The following is a 7,211-nucleotide window of genomic DNA, read 5'->3' as shown; positions in this document are numbered from 1 at the left end:
GTACCTTGGGCTATTTCCTACTTGGTTCCTAATGGGTAAAACAAAATGGGGCTAGTAACTATAGCAGCCCTGTAGGGTTCTATTGCGAACACAGAATACAGACAGTGTGAGATACCACCTCTCTTATGGCTCTTACCCACAAGGAAGGCAGCAAGACCAACAGGACTCGAGAGCTTTGGAGAGAAATCTCACTCACTTTGCAATTTTGTTTGGGCCTGACTCAGTCCCAAAGTAGAAATGTTGGAGAATTCTGTTTTCTAATATCACATGCAGTGGGAGAGGGGGCAGAAGAATGTGGAACTGACCTAGTGAAGTTGGTGGATGATTCTACAACTTGAAGATAATTAGGAAAAGACAAGACAAGACAAGATCAAGAGTCTGCTCAAAGGAACCAGAAAAAAACTAAGTGCTTTGGTGGAATTGAAGCACTGCCACTGAGATATGTGTACATTTCTATTTTGGAGGACTAATGGTCAGAGCTTTAGATTAGGACCTCAGGATGCGATAAACTCAGTAAACAGTTGCATAGGACATCAGTCTCCTGAGAACCTTGGCTCCAGGCTTCCAGGTGACCTCTGTAGTAGTGTTCCCTAGTGTCTTTGGTACAGAACCCAATGCCTGCTTCCTATGACCGCTCTTCAATAAAATCTCTATCTTAGAAACCCATCACGGATACAGATGTGTTTCTCTCAGAAAACATTTGCATGTTGTTTATGAACTCATGAGCTACACGGGGATCAAAGAAATATTTGATGAGTCTGAGATAAGAAGTGTTATGGCACATGGCAGTGACAAGTTCTTCACGGCTCTGTTATTAAGAGATGTCTTAATTTGTTCAATTTAAGAGGTCATCTTACTTAGAAAGTGATTTAAATCAATCCTCATTTTTTCACTATTCCGAAAAGTTCCCAAAGACACAAAAGGTAAACCTGCTACATGAAAAATTAGCTGTTCAGCTGTAATACCATTTTTTTAAAAAACCGTATAAGGTTGAGCTAAAAGAAAACATTCAAGCTCATTTCCTCTGGGAAACATGAGCTTGAGCTTAGGTGCAAAGGATTGCAGGAAATGTTTAGACTAATTTTCCCAGCTGGTAGGGTTTACTGGACGCTGGGCACCAGTTTTCTGCCCTCTAAGCTGCTATAAGTCTGCATTGTCAGAAGGAAGCTCTTAGGCAGTGGAAAGTTAGAGAATTGCCTAGCATTCATTCTTTAGTACGACTACACTGATCTCTTCTTTCTCGTACACAAAAATCCTCTTGTAAAATAACAACCAAGTTCCATTGCAGATGAGGTATATTTAATGTTATCACCAAAATGCTATAAATAATAGCTTTTATTCTGGGAACAAAACTTTTTAAAATTTTGTACATTTAGTGTTATGTTTGGAAAATCACTAAGGGTCTGCAACTTGCTACATTTTCTTTGGGAAATGGTCAACTTCAATGATATTTACATTTGGGGAATCTATGAAGGTGCTTGGGTAAAATGCTCACAAATGCCAGAGTTCTTTTCTTTTTATCTTCAGTATATGTGCTGCTGAAGCAAACACAGATTTCCTTGCTTTGAAAACATCAGATATGATGCAGATATAATGGTTTTGTTTCTTGAGAACACAAATATATATCTTGAAGGCACACAACAAAAATCACAAACATAAAAATCAGTCTGATCAGTTAAATCATACTTGTGGTAAGACAATTGAACATTATATTACCGTTTAGGAAAACTAGTCTGCTTGACAAGAGAGCTGGAAAAAGCTACCATGGGTGGGTAGGGGGACAGGGACTCGCAGAGCCATTCACTTTAGATAGTTGACCTAAAAAGAAATAAATTCTTAGGGTCATCTTAGAGATTATGGCAGGAATGAGTCTACCACATACTTGCTCTGTTCAAAAACACAAAACTTGGATCCATTGCACATTTATTTAAAAACTAGTCACCCTTCATAAAGTTAAGTGCTTATAAAGGTGGTTCCTTGTGAGCAAGGATTTTGTCTTGTGTCTTGTAACCTCGCTTATCCTTAGATTTGTACTTGTTAGATATGTACTTTCTGATTTAAGACTTTATGACACCTTTCACCATTACTCTTCTTAACTCAGAGAGATAAAAGTACTGATTCTTCTTTTCCTTCAAGGACATTTTTCCTTTAAATACATCCACTTATTTGTACTATTATGCGTGGCAGAAAATTGATCATTCTCATTGAAGCATTGCTTGTGCCACGAAAATTAAATGAGTTCCCTTAAAGAATCCTAGAAATAGGTATTGATTGACAAATGACAATAAAAGAAAAGCCTCTAGATCAATGAAAGAAATCAAAATGTAAGACTCACAGTTAGCTGTCATACTGATTAGAATATATTTTATATGAAAAATGAACTCCAGAGGCTCCTTCAGTAGCACATACAAGTAGGCGCCTTGACAAAAGGAATGACCCAGTGGTTTCCAAAGAGATTTCAAAGAAATGAAAGTTTTCAGACATAGTTATTTTATTCAGAAAGAAGGGAAAATAACTTCCTTTTCTACTCCCTGGTGTCATCATAGGTAATTAGAAGAAGGAAGAATGAATATATTAATCTAAGATTGTACGTAAACACCTTATTCTCCATTCTCTCTCTCTCCTTTCTTCCCTCCCTTAATTAAGGTGGTGTTCCGGAACGAGGGAAGGTAATGACCCTTTAAAAATAAGGTGGGGGTGGCGCCTGGGTAGCGCAGTCATTAAGCGTCTGCCTTCGGCTCAGGGCGTGATCCTGGCGTTATGGGATCGAGCCCCACATCAGGCCCCTCCGCTGGGAGCTTGCTTCTTCCTCTCCCACTCCCCCTGCTTGTGTTCCCTCTCTCACTGGCTGTGTCTCTCTCTGTCAAATAAATAAAATCTTTTTTAAAAAAATAAATAAATAAAAATAAGGTGGAAGGTATTCAAAGCTTCCTTATTATTTAGGTGCTAGAAGTTTCTTAGGAACAATGATATGAACCATTTTCATAGTCTACCTATATGGATTGTTTACCATTTAGCGGTCAGGATGCCTTAGTAATTATCCTCCAAATACCTACACTTGTATTGAGACATGAGTGAGAAATAAATTTTACTGTAGTGATTATTTGTGGTTGTTCATTATAGAAGTTAACCTCTTCACACTAATACACATGCCTACTATGTGTGAGTCACTGATCTAGGACCTAAGGATAGATCAGAGAAAAAATACATCCTTCCTTTTATAAAACTTGCAGTCCAAAGTAGAGGGGAAGATAATGAACAAGCAAACAAATAAAAACAGGCACCAGATGCAGTTAAATTCTAGAAATAATAATAAAGCAGAGTTAGAGAGTGATGTCGAGAAGCAATTTTATATTTGAGCAGAGAACCGAAGAAAATAAAGAACCATGCGTATATGTGCAAGGCAGGGGGGACGATTCCAAGGTGAATATTAGTGACAGATATGCTGGTTTGGAAGTGAGCCTGATGTGTTTGAGGAGGAGAAAAGAGCTCATGTTACTGAGGGATCTTGTTGGAGAGGGCGACTGACGAGAAATAAAGCCAAAGAATGAGTGATGTGGCCAGGTCCCTTAGAACCTTCTAGCCCATTAGAAGGACTTTATATTTTGCTCTAGTTGAAGCTGGAAACCATTGAAAGGTCTTCAGGAAAAAAATGGCAGGCTCTGCCTTAGGCTTTAGGGAAATCACTCTGGCCGCTTAGTGGAAAACAGAATAAAAGGAAACAACAGTGGAATTGAAAGGTTCCACTAAGAGACACATTCCCTACATCAGATTTACTCTCCACCCTCTTCTACCTTATTCGATGCCTGTGTGCCCTCTATGGATCACATCAAAAGGCTCTATCGACAAATGGCCTCAGCTTGGCCTCAGCCAATGGGGAGCATGAACAAAGAACTGAGATAGAAAAAAAATGAGTAAATTCCGGATATATATTTCTTTTAAAGATTTTATTTATTTATTTATTTATTTGACAGAGATAGAGACAGCCAGCGAGAGAGAGAACACAAGCAGGGGGAGTGGGAGAGGAAGAAGCAGGCTCCCAGCGGTGAGGTCCAATGCGGGGCTCGATCCCAGAATGCCAGGATCACGCCCTGAGCCGAAGGCAGACGTTTAATGACTGCGCTACCCAGGTGCCCCTAAATTCAGGATATTTATTCCTCAGTCTTCCTTCCCAAGAGTGATTGCCTCCAGCTGGCTGAATTCCTAAGTCAAGATCGAAATCTTGTCAAGCATCCCTCTTCAATCCTATAACAGCCTCCTTCCTTTCCCTCTTCAGGTTGAGGAACGGGATTGAGCCTCATGTTAGCCATCTCCTGGGTAGCGCTCTATCCATTGTGTTTCCCTACATTCTTCCAACCTCTTGGTCAATGGCTTGGACTAGAGTTATAGTGATGGACCTAGTGAGAAGTCATATTCCTGACATGTTTTGAAAGTATAGTTGGCAAAATATTAGATGAATTGGATATGGTACGTGTGAAAAAGAGAATTGAAAAGTTAGAAAATAGGACAAAAGGAAGTTCGTCTATTAGAATATCATTCTCATTACTACAAAAGGGAATTATGGTGGTTTTTAGCATTCAGTGAAATGTTGTTGGGGAGGAAGGCCTTCCCCTGCCCTATGGTCCTTCTAGTTGGACTTAGAACAAAATGACATGAGACAGATTAACAGGAGACAATAGCATACATATAGGGAATCCACACAGACATGAAATTCCAAAGAAGATGAGGCAACATGTAACTCACATGAGCTAAGGAGAGGGAGAGGTTCTGAAGACACAAAGGGGAGGAAGCCATTAGCAGGAATGTGAAAGGATGTTTTAAAAAACAAAGTTTGCCCAATTATGCAGGTGAGTTTCTTAGGTAAAGTGATGTCTCTGTTAATAGCTCTCTTCCTGGTACAGGCTCCCGTTACCAATGTAAATTTAGGCAGTTGAAGGTCCGGAAGAGAGCTTTACTGCATCTGCTGGGTTTTGATTACTTTTAACTCAATATAATGTTCATGCCAAAGTGGCCCATTTTGGGGCAGGCTGTCCTTGGTCCCTACATTGTTTGCCTGAAAACAAGCCCAGACAGATTTCATTGATTCATTTGCCTTTTAATGCTATGTTATTAACTCTTAGCTGGCCAGTCATAACTCTTCTGGTCTAGTATATTATTTAATGTGAACCTCAGAATATTAATGCAATAGCATTTTAAAATAAATGTTTATTACATACGTCTTATATGTGTATACGTTTTATTGCATATATAATATACATATGTATACATGCATGCACATTTTACTTTTATTTTCTTGTAAAGTAAAAATTCAGTTTATTCATCTGTTTATGACACAGTACACAAGAGGCAAAGTGTTTCACATCATAGAATGCATTGCCAACTCCTTGGGATGTTCATTTCTTTGGCTAAAAGAAAAGACTAGTTGTGGGAAGCAGGCATTGCTTAGGCAACCGAAATAAGGATGGGGAGGGGGCAGTGTAAACATCGTCCTCACAGGGAAGGGCACAAGGGAACTGTTAGTCACAAGCTATTTTCTAGAACTGTGAGCTGGAAACAAAGGAGCACCCCTCCTGGATGCTCATGCTATCGTGCGCCTCAGTCATCCCCACCAGACAGGTATAAGCAGTGCTTTCTGGTAGTCGCCCTTGGTAGACTTGCTGGATATGGTAGTTCAGGGACTTGTCATACTCTCTCTTGAATTCAGACCTAACTTTTAACATGTTCACTTCACTGCAAGAGACCATGATTCTAATCAGGACTTTACAGCAAGTCTCTTTGCCTTTCATGGAGTTGTACAGTCGGTCAGCAAAATAGAGGGGCTCTTTCTGAATGCACTGGACTGGCTCAGGAAAGCATCTTCCAAGTCTCCTTTGACCTCCTTCTTGATGCTCTTCAGCATGTCATAAGGGCTGTAGCTCTTATACCTGCCAAATACTTTTTGGAGGTGACACACAGTCTGCTCAGTCATGATGCCAATCGGCTTGGGCACATCAGTTCTTTTCCTCGTCACCCCAGCATCATAGAGATCCTGGGTATCTTGGTCAATCTGTTCATAATCAATGACAGAGCTATCTTCTGCTCTTTTACCCTTTGTGAGGACAAGCATCAGCTGGCAGAAGTCATCAGATATGTCAGAAATGATGTCCTTCTCCAGATCAGTCTTGTACATTGCCTTACAGACTCTGTTAATTTCCTGAAGCTCCTGGTTGGTCTTTGAGCAGATGATCTCAGGGAGGGAGTCCTCATCAGTCTCCTGCCTCATGGAGGCTTTTAGTTGAGAAGCATTGTACTGAGCAGATGTTTTCAGTAAGCCCAAACTATGGTCTCCAGGTGGTTGGACAAGGCTGACTTCAGTGGTGATGCAAGGTCCCTTTTGGTCTTTCTCTGGTAGGTGAAGGCAATATCCTGTCTCTCTTTATTTCTGTGGTGGGTCAGGTGTCGACAATGATGACCTCATCCACACCTTTGCTCTTGATGGCGTTGCAATGTTCAGAGAATCACACTCAGCATTCCACATTGGTATATGCTTCGATGCACCCGTGTGCACTTGGGCCAAAAAAACTGGGCCAGATGCTGACAGCTGTGAGCATCCCCAGCTGTGGAGCCACACACACATTTACTTTTATATGCATATTATATACATACAACATAGCACACGATGTAGAGTTAGTATATTTGTATATGTACATACATATAGAACATTTATATACTTTATACATGTATGCACACACATACAGAAATGTAGAACAGATAGAATGTACACACAAAAAAACACATTTCCCAGGAATGAGAAAAAATGTAGTATTTCTCTATGCAACACCATGACTGTGTCTCCACATTATTGATGCTGGGCATACAGAACACATGTGCCATGCTCCCATTTAAATAAAGTTCAAAGAAGACAAAACTAATCTGACTTCTATCTCCACCACTGATGAATGTTATTCCTTTGCATGATTAAACTACAACTTATTTATCCATACCATTATTGATGGATGTTTGGGTTATTTCCAGTTTGAGTTATTACAGAAAATGCTTGTATGAACATCCTTTTACATTTTGTATGGTGATTGTGTATAGCCAATTAACTTTCCTAAATGGTTGAGCCAATTTATGCATCTACCAGCAGTGCCTGAGAGGTCCAGGTGTTCCAATTCCTCGCCAATACTCCATCTTATCAGTCTTTTAAATTGTAGACAGCCTGGTGAATT

At 40.0% G+C, this 7,211-nt stretch overlaps 1 protein-coding gene and 1 pseudogene across 2 annotated transcripts in view; one reads left to right on the top strand and one right to left on the bottom strand.

Moving 5' to 3' along the window:
- The window catches only part of RSAD1 (radical S-adenosyl methionine domain containing 1), a 21,759-nt gene that overhangs the window by 12,542 nt on the left and 2,006 nt on the right, over positions 1-7,211 (top strand). The gene's annotated exons all lie outside the window — the stretch shown is intronic.
- Positions 5,596-6,494, bottom strand: LOC100478883 (annotated as a pseudogene).

This window comes from Ailuropoda melanoleuca, chromosome 13 (assembly GCF_002007445.2).
Source record: "Ailuropoda melanoleuca isolate Jingjing chromosome 13, ASM200744v2, whole genome shotgun sequence".
In the NCBI taxonomy this organism is placed as follows: domain Eukaryota; kingdom Metazoa; phylum Chordata; class Mammalia; order Carnivora; family Ursidae; genus Ailuropoda; species Ailuropoda melanoleuca.
Note: the sequence above shows the minus strand (reverse complement) of the source record. Positions and strands in the feature narration are given on the sequence as shown.